The following is a 21,502-nucleotide window of genomic DNA, read 5'->3' as shown; positions in this document are numbered from 1 at the left end:
TCGAACTTAAACCTTCGCTGTTGCAGGCTGTGCAACAGAACCAATTCTCTGGAAATCCTACCGAGGATCCAAACCTTCATTTATCCGTATTTGTCCAATACGCTGATACTGTTAAAGCTAATGGTGTCACTTCAGAGGCAATTCGACTTCGTCTTTTTCCTTTCTCATTAAGAGATAGCGCTAGAAGATGGCTTTAATCTCTCCCTTCCAACTCAGTCACCACATGGAACGAGTTGAAGAAAGTTTTTCTTGCCCGATACTTTCCGCCAAGCAAAACAGCTATGTTAAGAGCCCAGATAAACGGATTTAAACAGAAAGACAACGAGTATCTTTTCGAAGCATGGGAAAGATACAAAGACATGATGAGACTTTGCCCACACCATGGTTTGGAAGACTGGTTAGTAATTCACACATTTTATAATGGTCTCTTATACAACACAAGGTTAACAATAGACGCCGCTGCAGGTGGTGCATTAATGAACAAACCTTATGCTGATGCTTACCAGCTTATCGAGAGCATGGCCCAAAACCATTATCAGTGGGGAACCGAACGAACAACGGTGGAAAAACCTCAAACGAAAACTGGCATGTACGAGATAAGTAACCTTGATCACGTTAACGCAAAAGTGGATGCTTTGGTCCAGAAAATTGAAAGTTTAAATGTATCACCTCCAGCCGCCGTGGTTGCTATAACTCAGAATTGCGAGGTCTGTGGAATCCAAGGTCACACTCCTACGGACTGTCAACTCTTGACAGGAATCCAAGCAGAGCAAGTAAACTATGCTCAAGGAAGCCCCTACTCGAATACCTATAACTCAAATTGGAAGAACCATCCAAACTTTTCATATAAGAGTAATAACGCTTTGTACGCACCTGGACAGTCTCCAAATCAAGCCCCAGCTATACCTCCGGGATATCAGAAACCGAACCCATCCATGCCTAACAATAACGCCCCTAGGAAATCCAACTTGGAAATCATGATGGAAAACTTTATAGCTTCCCAACAACAAACCAATAAAGATTTCTTAAACCAGAATGTACACACTGGCGAACAACTTAAACAACTAGCAAGCAAAGTAGATGCCCTGGCTACCCATAACAAAATGCTGGAAACACAAATATCACAAGTAGCTCAACAACAAGCACCTACTGCTGCCCCAACTGGTACATTCCCTGGACAGCCCCAACCTAACCCGAGAAGCCACGCTCATGCAATTATATTAAGAAGTGGAACGGAAGTGGAAGGACCGTCTGACCCAAGGATAGAAAACCAAAACTCTAAAAAGTCAACTGAGGAAAGTGAACCTAAGGAAAAGGAAGAGAGTAATAAGGAAACCGTAGAAAAGAAGGAACCTTATGTACCTCCACCACCTTACAAACCACCTATCCCTTACCCTCAAAGGCTTGTTAAAACCAAAGATGCGGGCCAATTTAGAAAATTTGTTGATCTCCTTAAACAATTAAACGTTACAATTCCGTTCACCGAAGCTATTACGCAGATGCCCTCATATGCTAAATTCTTAAAAGAAATTCTTTCTAATAAGAGGAAACTTGAGGATAGCGAAACCGTTACACTCCCTGCCGAATGTAGCGCTATAATCCAAAACATGCCCCCTAAACTCAAGGATCCGGGTAGTTTCTCTATACCCTGTCACATAGGAAAATTTGTCATCGACAAAGCCTTATGCGATTTAGGAGCCGAAATTAGCGTTATGCCTTTATCCATATGTAAGAAACTGGAAATGGGAGAATTAAGACCAACCAAAATGTCTGTGCAACTAGCAGATCGTTCCATCAAATATCCTGTAGGAATCCTTGAAAATGTTCTCGTACGCATAGGTCAATTCTACATTCCCACTGATTTTACAATTATGGACATTAGAGAAGATGATATTACACCCATTATACTGGGAAGACCGTTCTTAGCAACTGCCGGTGCAATCATAGACGTAAAACGAGGACGACTCACCTTCGAAGTAGGTGAAGAGAAAATTGAGTTCATTCTTTCCCAATTCTTGAAAGCACCTGCAATAGAAGATACATGTTACTTCATGGATATCATCGATGAATGCATAAAAGAAGCAGAGTTAGGAGAAGACAAATCATCTGACTGCCTTGTAGAAGACAAATCATACCAATGTTTAGCAATAACACCGGACCCTACGCAATGTCTTAACAAACCAACCCCTGACCTGAAAACACTTCCCAAAAACCTGAGATATGAATTCCTAGACTTAGAACTTGAACGACCTGTGATAGTTAATGCAGACCTAGGAAGACTCGAAACAGAAAAACTCCTACATATCTTAAGGAAGTATCCAACCGCACTAGGGTACCACATCACCGATCTTAAAGGAATAAGTCCTTCTATTTGTATGCACCGCATCATGTTAGAAGAAGACTGTAAAACCTCTAGGGAACACCAGAGAAGACTAAATCCGATCCTGAGTGAGGTAGTAAAGAAGGAAATAACCAAGTTATTGGAAGCAGGTATTATATATCCTATATCTGATAGCAAATGGGTTAGTCCTGTACACGTTGTACCAAAGAAAGGAGGCATAACCGTTATTGAAAACGAAAAAGGGGAAACTATAACTAAACGAATCGAATCGGGATGGAGAATGTGCATTGACTATAGGAAACTAAACAAAGCAACCCGAAAAGATCATTTCCCTTTACCATTCATTGACCAAATGTTAGAACGATTAGCAAAACATTCACATTTTTGTTATCTAGACGGTTATTCAGGCTTCTTTCAAATACCAATTCACCCTGATGACCAAGAAAAGACAACGTTCACGTGCCCTTTTGGTACCTTCGCTTATAGACGAATGTCGTTTGGTCTGTGTAATGCTCCTGCAACCTTTCAAAGATGCATGATGGCAATTTTCGCCGACTTTCTCGAAAACATCATGGAAGTATTTATGGATGACTTTTCCGTATACGGACAAAGTTTCGAAGAATGCCTTGAAAACCTAGAAAGAGTTCTTGAGCGATGTGTAAAAGTAAACTTAGTACTTAACTGGGAAAAGTGCCACTTTATGGTACAAGAAGGAATTGTTTTAGGACACATCATCTCGAACAGAGGAATTGAAGTAGACAAAGCCAAAATAGAGGTAATCGAAAATCTTCAACCCCCAAGAACCGTGAGAGAAGTACGAAGCTTTTTAGGACACGCCGGTTTTTACCGACGATTCATCAAAGACTTCTCTAAGATAACTAAACCTTTAACCGGACTATTGATGAAAGATGCTGAATTCATATTCGACGATAACTGTTTAAAAGCATTTCAAACGCTTAACCAAGCATTGATCTCAGCACCCATAATGCAGACACCAGACTGGAATGAACCATTCGAAATAATGTGTGATGCCAGTGATTATGCTGTAGGTGCTGTTTTAGGACAAAGAAAGGATAAAAAGCTTCACGTTATATATTACGCAAGCAGAACCCTGGATGAAGCGCAAATGAATTACGCCACTACCGAGAAAGAACTCCTAGCAGTGGTATTTGCGCTAGATAAATTTCGTTCTTACTTGGTCGGAGCCAAAATAATAGTTTACACTGATCACGCTGCTATCAAGTACCTTTTAACAAAAAAGGATGCTAAACCTAGACTCCTAAGATGGATCTTGTTGCTACAAGAATTCGACTTAGAAATCAAGGACAAGAAAGGAACTGAAAACGTAGTAGCAGACCACCTCTCTAGACTTGAGAACCTTGAACCGGAAAGAACATCAATTAATGATGATTTCTCGTACGACAAACTTATAGCTACTTTGGAAGAGAGCAACTCCGACAAACAAGTAGAAACCACCTTAGCTATATCCGTCACACCATGGTACGCTGATCTCGTCAATTATTTAGCTGCCGGAATAGTCCCACCTACTTTATCTTACCAGCAGAAGAAACGATTCTTCTACGACATAAAACATTATTACTGGGATGATCCCCTACTTTTCAAAAGAGGCCCCGATGGTATCTTCCGTCGATGTATACCCGAAGAAGAGGTAGAAAATATAATCCAACACTGCCACTCCGCTCCTTATGGTGGACACACAAGTACATCCAAGACCTGCTCTAAAATCCTACAAGCCGGCTTTTATTGGCCAACTATATGGAAGGACGTACATGCGGCTATTAAGGAATGTGACAGATGTCAACGCACGGGAAACATATCTAGACGTGACGAAATGCCGCAAAAAGGTATTTTGGAAGTAGAGATTTTTGACGTGTGGGGAATAGACTTCATGGGACCTTTTCCATCCTCTTTCGGTAACAAATACATACTCGTGGCAGTTGACTACGTATCAAAATGGATCGAAGCTATAGCTTCCCCAACAAACGACACCCGAGTAGTAACTAGACTCTTTAAGAATATAATATTTCCGAGATTTGGCACCCCAAGAATAGTAGTCAGTGATGGTGGATCGCACTTTATATCCAAGGTACTCGAAAAACTACTGCTTAAGTATGGAGTGAGACATAGGATAGCGACACCTTACCACCCTCAGACCAGTGGACAAGTGGAAGTATCTAACAGAGAAATCAAGCAAATACTAGAAAAAACGGTCGCCACTTCAAGGAAAGATTGGTCATTGAAATTACCAGAAGCTTTGTGGGCATACCGAACTGCTTATAAAACCCCCATAGGGACGACCCCATTTAAGCTCATTTATGGAAAATCCTGTCACCTCCCGGTAGAGTTAGAACATAAAGCCTATTGGGCTATTAGAAATCTGAATCTAAACTATAAAGCCGCCGGTGAAAAGAGAATCCTTGACATAAACGAATTAGAGGAACTCAGAAGAGACGCCTATGAAAATGCCAGAATCTATAAAGAAAGAACAAAACAATGGCATGACAAGCGTATATCAAGGAAAATCTTCAAGCAAGGCGACGCAGTCCTTTTATTTAACTCTAGACTAATGTTATTCCCGGGAAAACTACGATCCAGATGGTCAGGTCCTTTTCATATCACTAACATCTTTCCCAGTGGAGCAATAGAAATTAAAGGCAAATCCACAGAACCGTTTACCGTAAACGGGCAACGTCTAAAACACTATCACTATGCGGAAACCAATGGGGATTCGCAAATCCTACACTTAGACGAAATGCCCCCAGGACCTATAGATTATATTTAACAGTTTCTTTGTCGAGCTTGCGACATTTAAACAAAGCGCTTAGTGGGAGACAACCCACAATTATTTTATTATTTTATTATTTTCTTATTCTATTATTATCATTTTCCTATTTCTTCCTCAATTATTCTTTTAATTTCTGTTTAGTATTCATTCCTGATTTATTTTAATTCAAAAGAAAAAAAAATATAATAATAATAATTTCTTTCTTCTTTCGGCATTTGGCCAAATCCTGACTAAAACTCATGTCTTCTTTTCTCTAGCTAGCACTAACCAGATGGGACATATTGATCGTATGGGTATCAAATTCAGAGGAATGGCTCAGAAACAAAAGTTTGAAGAACTAGCCACTAGAGAGATGCTACCTAGTTTATATGCTGATGATTGGGCTATGACTGCCCTTGGACTGAGACAAAGTGCCCTGTATTTGCTGAACCAGATAGGATGGGAGACATCCCCTATCCTGAGACATTTCACCACCTACCGGAGACTCACACTAGAATTCCTTAGCTCATTAATCTATCTACCCAGCCATGGGAAATGAATTAGCAGAGGTTTTATCCAGTTCAGAATGTTCAACATGGAGTACCAATTTAATATTAGAGACTTTACCAACCTTTTGGGTTTTCCTACCTCCTTTGACACATTCACAGTAAGCCAGGAAGAACTTTTTGAACATAGAGAACTTGAACACTTTTGGGGTAAGCTGACTGGAAATGATGAGCCCGAAGAACATGAGTTTCTCTCTGGAAACATACACAACCCGGCCTTTCGCTATTTCCATAAGATCCTGACCCACACTTTATTTGGGAAGAAGCCAAACAGTACTTCAGTTTCACGTGATGAACTCTTCATCATTTTTTGTGCTTCCCAGAACCGTCCAGTAAACGGTGCTACTTTTATGTTAGCTAATTTGGACCACCTTATCCAGGATGAGCGAGCACCAATCCGAATAGGCGGTTTGATAACTATGATAGGTAATGCTATTGGATTACGTCAGCCTATGCTTGACCTAAGCCCTTTTTGTGGCATTACTACTATGAGTATACCCTTCCTCTTCAACACTATGTTTATAGCAAACCTAGGGTCTGACGAGTTTGAGCTTATTATTGATAACCAGGTTCTTTGCCTATTCACCATGCCCGATCCTAGGACTAGCGTTCATAACCGCAGTAACTGGCTCTACAACCTGAACGAAACCCCTACTCCTGCTAGATCCACTGAATCCATCCAGGACTACGAGATTTGTGATGACTATGAGACTTATGATGACCAGATCCCTCATGCTGAATCTGACCCTCAGACACCATCCGGCTATTATGATATTGACCCTCCTCCTCAGCCTGTTCAGACCGAAGAATCAGCAATATCCGACCTCCGGCATCATATGCCCGGAACCGATTATAACACCGCCATTGAAGCTTTGATTTCAGAACAAGACGCCCTCAGAGGAGAATTTACTGACATGAGACACGAAGTTCTAGGATACATGAGCAGTATGACAGATCAGTTTCACGAGTTGCTACATCGTGTTAACTCTTTTGCTCCTCCGGCCAGAGATCGTGCAGATGGATAGAATTTAGTTATTTTTCTAAGTTATTTAGTTTTAAGTTGGATTATTCATTAATGTTATTTGAATTCATGTTCACATTTATTTCTCTTTCATTTCATTGTTTTCCTTTCCTGTATTACATTATAATCATTTTATTGAAGCTGTTTATTTAATTTTATTATGCAATAGCTATTAAGCTCTCTACTGTTGCTACCTATGACTTATTATTATACAAAGTAGAATAAGCGTGCAGGAGAAATTAAAATTGCAGAATAAACCAATCAAAAACAAAACAAAATAAATAATAAAAATAAAATCCTTTACCAAAGTGATTCTGTGAAACGCTACTGAAGCCTTGCCAAAAAGGAATGTGTGACGAGCGTCACACAATCCATAACGGACGGCACGCCAAGTGCCTGTTACGAACGTCACACCCCTGTGACGAGCGTAACACCCTTCAGACTAGTGAACGTTAAGGAGCCGTTGGAGACGAACGTTACACCTTTTTACTTTTTACCTTCCCCATTAATTTCCATTCAACCACACTTAATTACTTTTCAACCACTTTTTCTTTCCAACTTCCAAATTCTTCTCCTATAAATACCCACCAAACCTTCCTTCATTCACCACAAACCATTCTCTCCTATCAAATACATTTCTTTTCTTTCCAAATCACCCCTTCAAAATTCATTCATCACAATGGCGGGAAATCAGAATTTCGGAAATATCATCTTCCGATCCGAAGATGAAAATTATCAAAGAGAGCAATTCGAGTGTTTCCAACAGCGAGGCGTCGTTTCCACCAGGTACCCCGATTTAACTTGTTTACAACAATTAGGATTACTCCAAGGTATCGAATGGATGCTCCGTCAAGCCAACTTAACCTTCCTTTGCACTCATAATCAACCCACCTACCCATCCCTAACCTTAGAATTCTTAAGTTCATACGACTACACCACTCCCGCCGGTGAAGACGAATTTTTAACCGGTACCGCAACCTTCCGTATGTTTAACACCGAGTACTCCTTAACCCAAAACCAATTGAGTACCATGCTACAATTTCCCATAGAAGGTCTGCTACACCCCAGAATCCCTCCACACTCAAACTGGAACACAGTTGACATTTTCGGCCTTTTCAAGAAAATTTCCGGTATCGATACCTACAACTGGGAAGAGCTCCTTCTTTCCCATATACATAACCCCACTATCCGGTACTTTATCCGCATCTTGCAAAACACAGTTTTTGGAAGACCAAACAACAGCAAGGTCAACTCAAAGGAGCTATTCTTCCTCCAATGCGTCTTCGAACCGGATACTCAGGTAAACGCCGCCTCCTTTCTATTTCATCATATCCGCACCTTATGTGCTAGAGGCCGGCAACCTTTTATAATTGGTGGATTAATCACCACCATAGCACTTGGCCTAAACCTAGGGGATAAACTCCAAACTTTAGAATCTCTACCTCCCCTATCTATGGATATCAGCTACTGTCGATCCAGCCGCCTGATTAAGAACAGAGTAGGCGGAGGATATTATCTTATGGTGAACAACCAGGCAGTCCCAAGCGTTGTTCTACCAAATATCGCCCTAACTGATGTCACAAACCCCGACCGCCACCTCTATGATCTAAACGCTCCCGAAGCCACCGAGCCTTCACAAACAAACCCGCACACAGACGAGTTTGAAGCAATGGAGCAAGGTGATCATCCGCCTACACAACAGTCAGTCCCGCTCAACCCTTCCGGCAATGCAACTGGCCCATCCTCCCAACGTCGTCGACGAAGAAGGCCTGCAACCAACGACGACATCATGGATGCTATTGATGGTATGCAGGCACAGAATGTTGAGATGATGCAGATGATGCATCAAATGCAACAACAACAGGATGCTAGGAATGCCATAACCGACCAGCGGTTTACTGAGTTGTTCAGCAGGTTCGACAACTTAGACTTACGTCAGAGATCACCAGGTCCAAGAACCAGAGGCGGAAGACAACCTTAGTTGTAGTTTCTTTTTCCTTTCCATATTGTATTTCATTTCCTTAAAACATTGGGGACAATGTTTAGTTTAAGTATGGGGGGGAAACCATGTTCTTTCTATTTTCATTTTTCAAGTATGTACCTTTCCCTCCATTGTTATTTTAATTACTATATAAAAAAAAAATCTATTATTTTAAGTTAAGTCCCGAGTGTGAATAAATTTCGTATTATCTATTCCCCTCAATTTTCTTGAGCCATAACAAAAATTTAACACACCAAATAAGTATAAAGGTTGCTTATTTTATAAAACTTGAGTGAAATCAAAACAAAATCATTACCATAACAACGCTCTGAGAACCTCAACATGTTAGATCAGGATAAGTACCTATTATACCGATTCCTTGAACTTTTAGTTTTATAGTAACCCCAAGTAGTTTATACGAGAAGTCAGCACCATCTTAATAGCAAACTACGTGGAGAGCCGATGAATATAAGTGGATGATTCCCAAAGTAACGAAAAATATATATATATATATATATATATATATAATATATATATATATATATATATATATATATATATATATATATATATATATATAATATATCAGGAAATGCACTAATTAAATTAGGTGATCCTTACCAGATCATTTAATCTAAAGGTTGCAGATCATACAAAAACACAATATGAAAGATCCATTATGAGTTGGTTCAGTAGGTATCTGGTACTGAACTCGGCAGGACGGACTACGGTTCGATCCCCCGCAATTTGCAATGGACTGAATAACGAAGTTATCCGACTTATGTACCAGAACTTCTAGCTAAAAGGGAATCATAATCACTAACCGGTTACTCCACTATGTGCGCGAAAAGATAAAGGGCTCAATGTGATTTCGCTAGAATGAAAACGGGTGAAATAAGAGTAAAGGAACTAGGATAGCTATCATAGTGTACTTGAACTGATTTGCATAAGGTGGGGTTATCTAGGTTGTGACAGTGGGTGTTGATATCAAGATTTAACTCAAGTTGCTTCTAAACAAAATCCACTTGCAACCTATTACGAATTGATGTGTGTTTTGAAATTTCATCTGGCTAAATTTTTAAAACGAGTTCTATACTGAATTTTGCTTGAGGACAAGCAAAGATCTAAGTATGGGGGAGTTTGATAACACGAAATTATATCATATTTTAGGACTTAATTCCATTAAATTCTATGACTATTTATTTCAGTTCACTTCATTTTATAAGATATTACGTGGTATTTTCTTCCTATTTGTCTCAGGTGGTTTATTTTGAAGCACAAGTAAAAATGGAAGAAAAGGAGGTGCAAAAAGGAGAGAAAAAGAACCAAATGCCAAAGCCCAGCCCAAAGCGCAAGACACAAATGTTGTGCCTGTGACGGACGTCACAGAGGGCGTGACGAGCGTCACGCAAAACAGCCTTGTGACGGACGTCACACATGGTGTGACGAACGTCACACCATTCCCCTACTTTTTGGGCGCAAGTAACGCCTCAGAGACTTGAAGAGACGTTGAGGAGTGTTGGGCCCTATATCCACGCCATGCAATTAGCCACGTTAAAGACCTTTTGGCAGCAGGCAGTTACTTAATGACACCAATATAAATAGCCACTTTTAAAACCTAAAGTGGTTCCGAAGCTTTTCCAATTTTTTCCTTTGCCGTTTTTCGCTTTTGCAATTTTCTTTTCCAGCAATTTAGGCATTGTTTCTTTATTATTTTTACGAGTTCTACACTATTTCCCTTGCAATTTCCTATTTCCTTTTTAGCATTTAGTTAATTCTTTTCGCACAGTAGTTTCTACACCGGAAACTATTGTGCACCTTTTTACCGGATCTAACCTTACGTTAGAATCTAGTTTTTATTTCCTTGGTTTAATTTATTGTTTAATTGAAGAATCCAAGAACAAATCCTACCGGCTTGTGGTGGAGTGTTCAAGACTATTGTTTAACGCATTCAGGTTCTTTAATTATTATTTAATGCTTTGTTTTATTATTTATTTATATTATCTGCCTGGGATGAGTCTGTTTATGCATGATATGTATTTTTGTTTGTTTAGCATGTCTGGCTAATTCGCCTAGATATCGGTATGTAAAGTAAGCGGAATAAGGGATCAAGACTTAGTCGGTCTAATTAAACTTAAAATTAAAATCAATCTTTTTACGGTCTCAATTTACAGGTTTAATAACAAGATTTTTTACAAAAGTAAAAGACATAAAGAAGTTAAAATCAATAGAGCGAGAGTTTGAGGTTTTAACTGGACAGTGTAAATTAGGCATTAATTCTAGATCAGGGCGAGAGCAAGTTTTAGAGTTAATTGAATTCTGACCTTTTCCAAAAAGTATTTTTAAAGATTGAATGTGAGGACGAGAGTTAAGCGTTCGGATTTAATTGTATAACCTAAGTCAACAGAGCGAGAGTTTGAGATAAGGGTGTTTAAAACGGTCAGTGTTTTCTTAAAAAGAGTTTCTGCAACTTTATTGCTTTCAAAAAAATGGTTTTTGACTTAATTATAAGTGACAGCTACATTAACATAAAATCATGGTTTATTCAACAGAGCGAGAGTTTGAGATAAAACCTTTAATCAATAAAGTTAACTGAAACGATTTATTTTAAAACCAAGAAACCGACAAAGAATTGATTCCCTAATTACGACGAACTACATACCGATATCCGCTTTATTAATATTTAATCTAGATCTTATTTTAGTTTTAGCTCTTCCCCCAAACAATCAAAGTATTACCTGCCTTAGCTTTACGAAGTAACCTTAGATAACGGTATATCGATTCATAAGTCCCTGTGGGATCGATATCTTTTAAAACTACGCGATAGAACTGTGCACTTGCAGTTTGTACCCCATTCTCGACTCACACAGTCGAGCGATCATTCTGTCATCACTTGAAGGTTAGTTTTCGACCTTAACAATTCTTGAAATCAATATATGCTTTGGATAGATCTTTGAGAGTAGGTCATGCTGCAAGTTGAATCATTGATTTTCATTAAGATTTGAACAAGTTATGTGGATTAGAAGTTTGATGAGTGAAAATGTTTTCCTTCGAAACTCTTAATCTAGGAAGAATTAAGCTAAATTGATTTGTGATTCATGATGTATGTTGAAAAAGGATTCCAATGATATAAAGTTTGTCAAAATCTGGTACAAAAGTTCTTGAGCTAGGGTTTAGGATGAACGCGCGATGAACATTTGAATTTCAGTTTCCAGGTTTTCTTTGATTCATGACCAGCGTTCCTTGCATGAATTTCGTGTTTCTGGACCATGCAGCCATTCACGCCGCGCCATGTACTTAAGTGAAAAGCGGCGTTTCACTTAAGTAGCGCCAGATTTACCATTTTGCCATTATCTCATTTATTTCCTTTAATTCAATTTTCTTTTTCAATTTTCATTTCACTTCATATGCCAATCTTACAAAAATCATAAGTCCTTCAATATTTGTCCAAATGATGTGGGATTTTTTGCATTTTGTTCCTCATGATCTCTAGAATTTTATGGTGATTTTTCCAGAATTTGTGCACGTGTGGATTTTTATTTTGGCTAGGGAATGTTCATACATGTGTCATCTTGCTATGCCTTGCCATTTTGCTTGTGAAATGATGATGCTCAATCCAATGCCTCTCAAATTTTTTGTGCTTAAACTAGACATGTTCATGAACATTTTGGTATAGAGTTTGTGATTTTTTCTTTCCTGGTTGATGAGATATGAGTTTTTGAATAGAGGTGTGACAATGTGTGTCACACCATTTCTTGTCCAACTTGTGGATTTTCATTACCATGCCATATGAACTTGAAATGATCTGAATTTTTGCATGTTGATCTCCTGGATGTTAAGTTTGAGTGTGAATTTTTGTGGATTTTTTGAGTGCATTTCCAATTTGTTTGAGAATTTCCTTTTTGTTTGACCATTTGTGAACCTTTTGTGAGTCATGATTTTAGATGATTTGTGAAATTCTTGATATGTATTGGATGGACTTGAAATTTTGTGGAGTGATTCTAGACACATTGAAGTTTGTCATGGCGTTGGTTTGATTCATTTATCTTGTGCCAATTCTGTTTTGTGCTTGCTTGAAGTTGATGCATGATTTGGTGCCTTGTATGAGCTTGTTTTGCCTTGCCTTGACTTATGGATTTTATTTGACTTGCTTCCAATTGTCCAAATGGCTTGAAATTTAGTGTGTATATCATGTTATGAATGCTGTTTGACCATGATTTTTCTGGATATTTATTGATTTGTTTTTGATTGGATTTGGATTGATTCATTCTGTTTGGTCCAATGAGCTTCCAACTTGCATGTTTGGCCTTAAATGCTTTGTGAAATGAAATTGGTGTGTGATATGAATGTGAGACCACTTGGACATTGTTCTAATTTGATTGAATTTGATTTGTGCCAATTTTCATGTTCTGTTTTGAATTATTTCTCCCCCTTTGACCCTAGGCCTTGTCCTAGGGGTTTGCTTATGTTTGAGTTGTGTTTTCAGGACAAAGAAGCATATGGCTATGAGGGAATTGATTCACTTGCTTGAGTTGACCAATTGGTCAATGTTGAACTAATGTTGAGTTTGTTTTGTAGGTGGCTTCTAAGTCATTTGAGTTGAGCTTGAGCTTTGCCTTGATGCATAGCTTGTTTGTCTGTTTGCTTGTGTACAGTTAACTGTTGACTTGTAATTGTCTGTTTGACTTTGTGAATTGTAAACTGACTGAGCTAGATTGTTTTCAGGTACATTAGTTGCTAAAGTTCTTTGAACTTGCTTTGTGCTGTTGCTTGGTTGCTTAACCAGTTGAGGTAGAATTTCTTTTCTCCATGTAGTCTGGAAGACCTGGCCTGTTACTTGGCCAGGCACCTGTCTGAAGTCCTCCTTAAGAGGCAATGTTTGTGTTTGTTTATCTTTGTCCCCAAGCAGGAGAAGACCTTTGATAAGGCAATTGGCAGAACACAAGAGATATGCAGCCTATCTCCTGCTAGTCTGTGTGTCATCCTTTGGCTCACATTACATGTTGATGCCTTGTGGATCTTAACCCAAGATCTCTGTTTGAGTCAGTCATAAGTGTAGAAGGGTTCCCACTTTCTGAACCCACACTTCCATTTGTATGAAGCTCTCCCTGGCCAGGGATAAGAGCTGTGAAGTCTTATCTTCACCTCCCATTTCATCTGCTTCACCCTAACCCTCGATGTTAGGGTTAAGAGCAAATTTCACCTGATTACAGTGGTCTGTTTGTTGAGGTTGATATGACCCCTCAACTAAGACCTAGCCTTGTGTGAGCCCACTTTGTCTGCATATAGTGTGTGCTAATTGTGTATGTTTGCTTTGTCTTGATTATGCTTGCATGCTTTGCTTTGCCTGGTTAGGATTAGCTTGCAATCTGTGCAAGTAGATAGAAAACTCAACCTAGGACCATTGTGGAATGTATGATAACTATTAGGCTCGAGTCAGTCTCCCTTCTAGTTGGTCGTTTCCCAGTCTCTGGTTAGGAGATAATTTCTCCCCTATTAAGGGGAACTACGTTGCGCTGATCCTCATACCAGATGAGGTACGTAGGCAGGAGATCGTACGAGATCTCTCCGGGCACCCTTTTTCTTTTTGTGTGTGTTTGCTTGACAGTTGCTAGGCTCGAGTGCCAGACCCCTTAGTAACTTGTTTGTGTGTTATCCTTCTTGTGTGTTAGGAGATGGATGTAAGACCAGCGATTGGCGTTCCGTATCCTATGCTTGTTTGTGTGCTTGGAGTCCGATATAAGCCCAGCGATTGGCATTCGGTTTCCAGTTGTGTTTGAGTGTTTGTTTTGACGTCTCAGCGTCTGTGCGTGTGTTTTGTTTCGGCGTGCGTGAGCCGAACTACGGTAGCTCTGATTCTCATTCCAGATGAGATACGTAGGCATAGGATGCGACGTCCTAGCGAGCCCGTTCCTCTCTTTCCCCACCTGTGTCTTATTCCAGTGTGTGTATGATGTTTTGAGCAGCGTTTTAGCAACCTTTTTCCTATCTTTTTGAGCGTGGATCGCGTCGAGTACGACAGACGTGAGGGGTGTTAATACCTTCCCCTTGCGTAACCGACTCCCGATCCCATCTCTCTTTGGTCGCGAGACCATGTCTTTTCCAGGTTTACTTCGAGCGTTTCCTTTCCCTCTTTTGGGATAAATAACGCACAGTGGCGGCTCTGTTTGTTTTTGTTTTTTTCTCGCCGGTTGTTTTTCGCGGATGCGACAGCTGGCGACTCTGCTGGGGAACTGAGAAGTTGACCTATTGCTGGTCCATCTTCCCTAAGCGAGTCTCTCCTAGCGTTTTAGGATAGTTTAGGTTGCTTGCGTTGCTTTATTTATTGCATTTATTATTATGTTGTGTATATATTTGCATAAATGTTTGCATGCATCATACTGTCATGTTGCTGTCCTCTGTACAGGTTGGTTCCTCTGTTTGGGGTGGGTGTTCTGAGTGGGGCTAAAACCCAGGCCCGAGTATACACCTAGGATTAGTGTGGTCTCACGTTCCTCATTTGCTTTATCAACATATTGTTGTAACGTGACATACCACAAGCCGGACGAGGTTCATTGTAGAGTGCTCTTCCTTTGTGGGGTTTTCCACTTTGGTTGAGTCACCTCCTTTGGGCTATTGACTTCGGTGACCGATCATTCCCGGATCTTTGGTTTAGACGATCTTAAGAGAGCTACAGTGGCACACCCGAAAGGGCAAACCCATTGAGTATCTTTGCCCGATTGTCGAGACCATTATCCGCCTTAGGATGACCTGATTAGAATTTACCTGTGAGGGGATGGGTGATTCTTACAGATGCATGATCAGATGGTAACTTTGATGGTGACTATTGGTTCCGTTGATCAGAGTTCTATTTATAAGTCGGATTTATGGGCATTTATTGCCGAGACGCCGGAGTTCCGTCCGTGGTATTTATCAGTGGGGATCCGTTTATTTCAGGATTCCCCGGGTCGATTCAGAGGTTCTTGTGGTTACCTGCTCAGAGATTGTCTGATGATGATGGTGATGTATTTTTCAGTTCCGTTTATTTCGGAACCCTTGAGTGGGATTTGTGGTTACATATTCCTTCAGATGATGGTGATCAGTTCAGAGGCTGTAACTCAGTACAACCGAAGTTCAGATGACTTGGAGGATGGCAATGCCTTGCATTCATTCATCAGCATCATCACATTTTGCATTTACTTGCATCTAACACATGTTTATCCATATGCAGGGACATTTCGATCGAGATCCTGGTTGAGAGACTTCTCTGTTCAGACATGAGGACCGGTTTGAAGGATGATGTTGTCTACAGCTTCTTTGACCCAGAGATCGGTGTGCTGAAGGATATAATAGCATTGATTACACCCAACCATGTGGGGATGTTCAGAGAGGCATACGGGGGTATTCTGAAGATGGTTTTCAGACTCACTGACAGCGACAGGAGCGTCATTCATACTCTTCTCCAGTTCTACGACCCGGGTCTGAGATGTTTTGTATTCCCAGATTACTTATTGGGGCCTCTGATGGAGGACTATGCTAGCGTCTTGGGTATGCAGATCCGAGATCAGATTCCTTTCTGTGCCATTAAGGGAGAGCCTGACATCCTTGGGATTTCTCGTGCTCTTTATTTGAGCCCGGAGGTGACCAAGGAGGGTTTGAAGGAGAAAGGAAAATTACCTGGTTTTCACTTGAGTTTCTTGGAGGCTAAGACCAAGGAGCATGCTGCTGTGGGTAACTGGAAGACGGTCTGTGCCTTGATTGCTGTGAGCATTTATGGGACCATTCTGTTTCCTAATCAGAAGAGCTTTGTGGACCATAATGCTATCAGATTGTTTGTGCAGAGGAATCTCATTCCTACCCTTATTGGAGATGTTTACTACTCGGTTCATAACATGAACGAGAAGAGGCGTGGGGGTCTGATCCGATGTTGTGCTCAGATGCTATTCAAGTGGTTCATGGGGTATTTGCCTTCCCGAGGTGCTTTTGCTTCTCTTGATCCTACGGTCAAGTGGTCGGTCAATTTGATGGGTTTGCGAGCCACTGATATAGCTTGGACTCATAACGGTATGGCTGGACGAGATTTCATATATAGCTGTGGGAGCTTTCCCAATGTGCCTCTTATGGGTGTTCAGGGTTGCATTAATTACAATCCAACGCTTCTTAGGAGACAGATGGGATTTTCTATGGAGGTTCCTCCCCTCGAGTGTGAGATTCAGGAGTCTTTTTACTTCCCAGTTGAGGGCAATCAGGCCAAGTTGAGGCAGGTGTCTGGGTCATGGCGTAGTATTCAGAGGAAGGGTAAGGTTCCTTTTGGCAAGGTCAACAGCCGGTCTTTTCCTCCATTCGATGATTGGCTTCGGAAGAGGATAGGAATCACACATCTACCATTTCTGGGAGGTGATCCTTGGTGTCCTATGATTGAGGGTCCGTGTTCTTCTGTCAGTATGGAAGAATTCCTCGAGATGAAGAGAGCCAGAGATCAGCTGCTTGCAGAGAAAGCTGAACTGGAGATGAGTGTTGCTCGGATTCAGATGTCTAATCAGGAGATCAGAATACAGATGGAAGATCAGGATAAGCGACATGCCATGGAAGCAAAGCGCTTTGAGATGGATACTGCCTACTATGGGAAGATCAGCCAAGCCTTAGCGTCATCCACAAGGGAGCACGACATCACGAAGGAGAAGTTGGCAAGAGCTTCAAAGGTCATTGAAGATGAGAAGAGGAGGAAAATCCTTGTGAGAGATCAGAGAGATGCCAGAGTCAGAATCCTCATCGCCGAATGGGAAGCAAAGATGAAGATTAAGGAAACAGAGAATGTGAAGATCATCGCCGAGAGAGATCACTACATTGCTGAGAGAGATCATTACTTCAGGCAGATGAAGATTCACCAGAAGGAGGTGGGGAGATTACAGCAGGAGAACACCGAGCTCAGGTTCGCCGCAGAGTTTGCAAAGATGGTTGATGATATAGGGCCTTCTGTGGGACCTTCATCAGTTTAGACCTATCATTTGTGTGAATTACCGTCAGGCCTGTTGACGGAATTCACTTGCTTGTTTTTTCTTCTCTGATTCTGGGGATTTGTATTGGATTTATATCAGCTTTGATGTATGACTATGGCACTTATTGTGCAACTTTTGATATGCAGTGGTTATTTTCATTCAGTGATCAATCTTCAAGCTTTATTTGCTTTCCCGTATGCACTTACACAACACACACATGGTTGGGTGGTATTTTTGCTGAATCATATATCTCTGATCTGTATGATGAAATCAAATGATGAATGTCAGAATATTGCCACCAGATTATTATATGTCTCGATGAAGCCAGGATCAAGAAACAATGTGTCCCTCATGAGGATAAACACTGCATTCATGCATGACCATAATAACTTATTTTTATTTTGCAGGTATCAGTTCTAACGTGCTTGATTGTTTCAGGAATCATTGCTCGTGCTCGTAGAGTTGTACTTTTGCACTCAACACGTCCTCACCGATATTTCACTAGACGCAATACTCCCAGACTGATGGATCTCCCAAATGCAAATGTCCTCGAGCTGAAGGATAAAATGAATGAGCTGATCAACATCATGCAAGGGTTTGCCTTGGGACAGAAGGCACTGGCTGATAAAGTTGAGAAGCTCGAGCGGGTTTCAGCTGCCAACAGCGGTGTCAACCTGGATGGTGTCTCTAATCATGGTCTAGGTGGCTCTAGAGAAGGTGGAAAAAGAACGACTGTGGGCGCAGTGAACAATGCTGGTGGTTTTGGTGCTGCCACAGGTGGTGGACCTAGTCCGATGGGTCAGAATCTAAAAGATAGTTTGTTCCCTCCTTTCTTCGGGGTTGATGATGACAGAGAGGAAGACAGGGAAGCTGATCAGTTCTCTATGCACAATGAGCCGTTTGGACAATACGGTGCTCAACCACAGAATAAGGAGATCCAGTTGTTGGCTGAAAAGATCAGGGCTCTTGAAAGTTATGCCACTCCCAGAGTTGTAAACATGTCAAATATGGGGCTGGTTGAGGGGATTGTGATCCCGCAAAAGTTCAAAGCGCCCGCATTTGATAGGTATAATGGGAGTTCCTGCCCGGAGACTCATCTTCAAGCTTTCGTCCGCAAGATCTCTGCTTACACTATGGATCAGAAGCTTTGGATGTACTTCTTCCAGGACAGCCTGTCCGGAGGATCCTTGGAGTGGTACACCAAGCTGAAGTCTTCTGACATCAAGAGCTAGCAAGATCTTGGCGATGCCTTCTTTAAACAATACCAATTTAATGCTGACATGGCTCCTAGTCGTACCCAGTTGCAGGGTATGTCTCAGAAGTCAGGTGAAGGGTTTAAAGAATACGCGTAAAGATGGAGGGAGTTGGCTGCCAGAGTGCAACCTCCATTAGTGGACAGAGAGATGTCTGATTTGTTCATGGGTACCCTGCAGGGGGCATTTGCTAAGAGGATGGTCGGTTGTCCAGTGACCAACTTTGCAGATATTGTGGTAGCTAGTGAGAGGATTGAGAGTTGGCTGAAGCTCGGAAAGATCCAGGGTGGTAACGCTTCGTCATCAGGATCGAAGAAGCCCTTCGGAAATGGCCAGAGGAAGAAAGAGGGTGATACCAGTGCAGTATACACTCAGAGAGGACCCAGCAGGGATCGTTACTTTCAGCACACCGCTGCGGTAACTATTCCTACTGATAATCAGCCTACACAACAGCAACAGCAGCAACCACAACAACAAAGACAACCGTTTCAGCAGAGGCCTCAGAGGGCTGGCTATCAGGTCAGGGGGAGGATGAATGATCGGCATTTTGACAGGCCGCCAGTGACCTATTCTTTTCTACTGAAAAAGTTGAAGGATTTGGGGTTGGTACAGTTAAGAACTCTGGCACCTTTGAGACCTGATCAGAGGCCAGCCAGTTTCGATGAGAACGCAAAGTGTGAATTCCATTCAGGTGCTCCCGGGCATACTGTAGAGGACTGCAAAGCTTTTAAGCATGTGGTTCAAGACCTGGTGGATTCGAAAGCTATCAACTTCGCCCCGTCTCCCAATGTTAATGCTAATCCCATGCCCGCGCATGGTCAAAGGGGGGTGAATGTTATCTCTGAGGAGAATAGAATCGGGTTGTTGTCTGTTGATCAATTGAAGACTCATTTGGCTGAGGTCAAGAGGCAGTTGTTGTTAAATGGGGTTTATCCGGGCTGTGGTGATGATTGTGCTGCGTGCACCACTGTTGATGGGTGTTTACTGTTGAAGGAAACTGTCCAAAGGCTGATGGACGAAGGAAGTATTCGGGTTGAGAGGGCTGATTTGGGGAAGGATGAAGTCTCCACCATAACGATTTACTTCGACCCGGTTGATTTGTCAACTCTAGCTGAGGCGGCTCCAGTTACCATCATGGTACCTGGGTCAATTCCTTATGACAAAGTTGATGCCGTGCCATGGCATTATGGTGGGGAAGTGTATTGCAATGGAGAGAAGGTAGAGGACCAAGTTGCAGGTGAAACCACCGTTTCAAAGGTGGATAATGTCGGACCCAGTGGTTTTACTCGCAGTGGACGACTGTTTGCTCCTGATGCGTTGAGGGGTGGAGAAGGAGAAAAAGAGAAAAAAGAAAAGGCCGAGGCTTTAGCCAGGGCGAAAGGAAAACAAGCAGTGGTGAATGATGGTACTTCCGTAGTGACACCGGCGCCTGGTGGGCCGGAAAAAGAACTTGATGATGATGCAGAAGAATTCTTAAGAATCATCAAGAAGTCTGAGTACAAGCTTGTGGACCATCTGCAGCAGACTCCTTCCAAGATATCAATTCTGTCGTTACTGTTAAACTCTGAAGGGCATAGAGAGGCTTTGATGAAAATTTTGAAGAAGGCATATGTTCCTCAAGAGATAACGATCAACCAGTTGGAGACGGTGGTATCTAATGTTCATGCCAGCCATGGGCTGGGTTTCACCGACATGGATCTGACTGTAGATGGAAGGAATCATAATCGGGCTTTACACATTGCAATGGAATGTAAAGGGGGCCGTGCTTTCGCATGTGCTGGTTGATACCGGCTCCTCATTAAATGTGTTGCCAAAGAAAGCCTTGGCAAAGCTGAATTGTGAGGGTTTGATCCTGACGCCCACTGACTTGATAGTGCGGGCTTTTGATGGTTCAAAGCGGGTTGTGTTCGGAGAGGTTGAGCTCCCGGTGAAGATAGGCCCTGAGGTGTTTAAGTCGACTTTCTATGTCATGGATATTTTGGTGGCCGGGAATGAAAAGGGAAATGAGCATGACCAGTTGTTTTGATGAATGGTGTGAAGTGTCAAGTGTGACACCCTGAAATTGCATATCTACTCTGATTTATATTTTGTTGTTTTAATTAATTATTGGGGTATTTTAGAAGGGTGTTACATTAGTGGTATCAGAGCATAGTCGGTCGAGTCGAGTCGTAATTATTCTGTTTCCCTGTATGGGATAGGTGTTGTGTAACCCTATCAGTACTTATTGTTTTAGCTTGTTGGGTTCTCAGAATAGAGATGGCTGGAAGAGGTAGAGACGATGCTGCGATTGCTGAGGCTCTGGGTATGCTAGCTGGAGTACTTGGAGGAAATCCGAATGTTGTGGGACTAGGAGCTGCTCGTCAACTGAGTGAGTTCCAGAAGAACAATCCTCCAATGTTCAAGGGAGCATACGATCCAGATGGTGCTCAGAAGTGGTTGAAGGAGATCGAGAGGATCTTCCGAGTGACTGAGTGTGCCGATAACCAGAAGGTCAGGTTCGGTACGCATATGCTGTCAGAGGAAGCAAATGATTGGTGGGTTGCTGCCCGCACTGAATTGGAAGCTGCTGGGAGTGCT

General features: G+C 41.6%; 2 pseudogenes; one reads left to right on the top strand and one right to left on the bottom strand.

Moving 5' to 3' along the window:
• LOC127112534 (NADH-ubiquinone oxidoreductase chain 4-like) overlaps nt 1–21,502 on the top strand; it is a 53,264-nt pseudogene that overhangs the window by 4,005 nt on the left and 27,757 nt on the right.
• LOC127112537 (uncharacterized) lies at nt 289–388 on the bottom strand (annotated as a pseudogene).

The sequence above is a fragment of the Lathyrus oleraceus genome, unplaced genomic scaffold (assembly GCF_024323335.1).
Source record: "Lathyrus oleraceus cultivar Zhongwan6 unplaced genomic scaffold, CAAS_Psat_ZW6_1.0 chrUn0146, whole genome shotgun sequence".
Lineage (NCBI taxonomy): Eukaryota > Viridiplantae > Streptophyta > Magnoliopsida > Fabales > Fabaceae > Lathyrus > Lathyrus oleraceus.
Note: the sequence above shows the minus strand (reverse complement) of the source record. Positions and strands in the feature narration are given on the sequence as shown.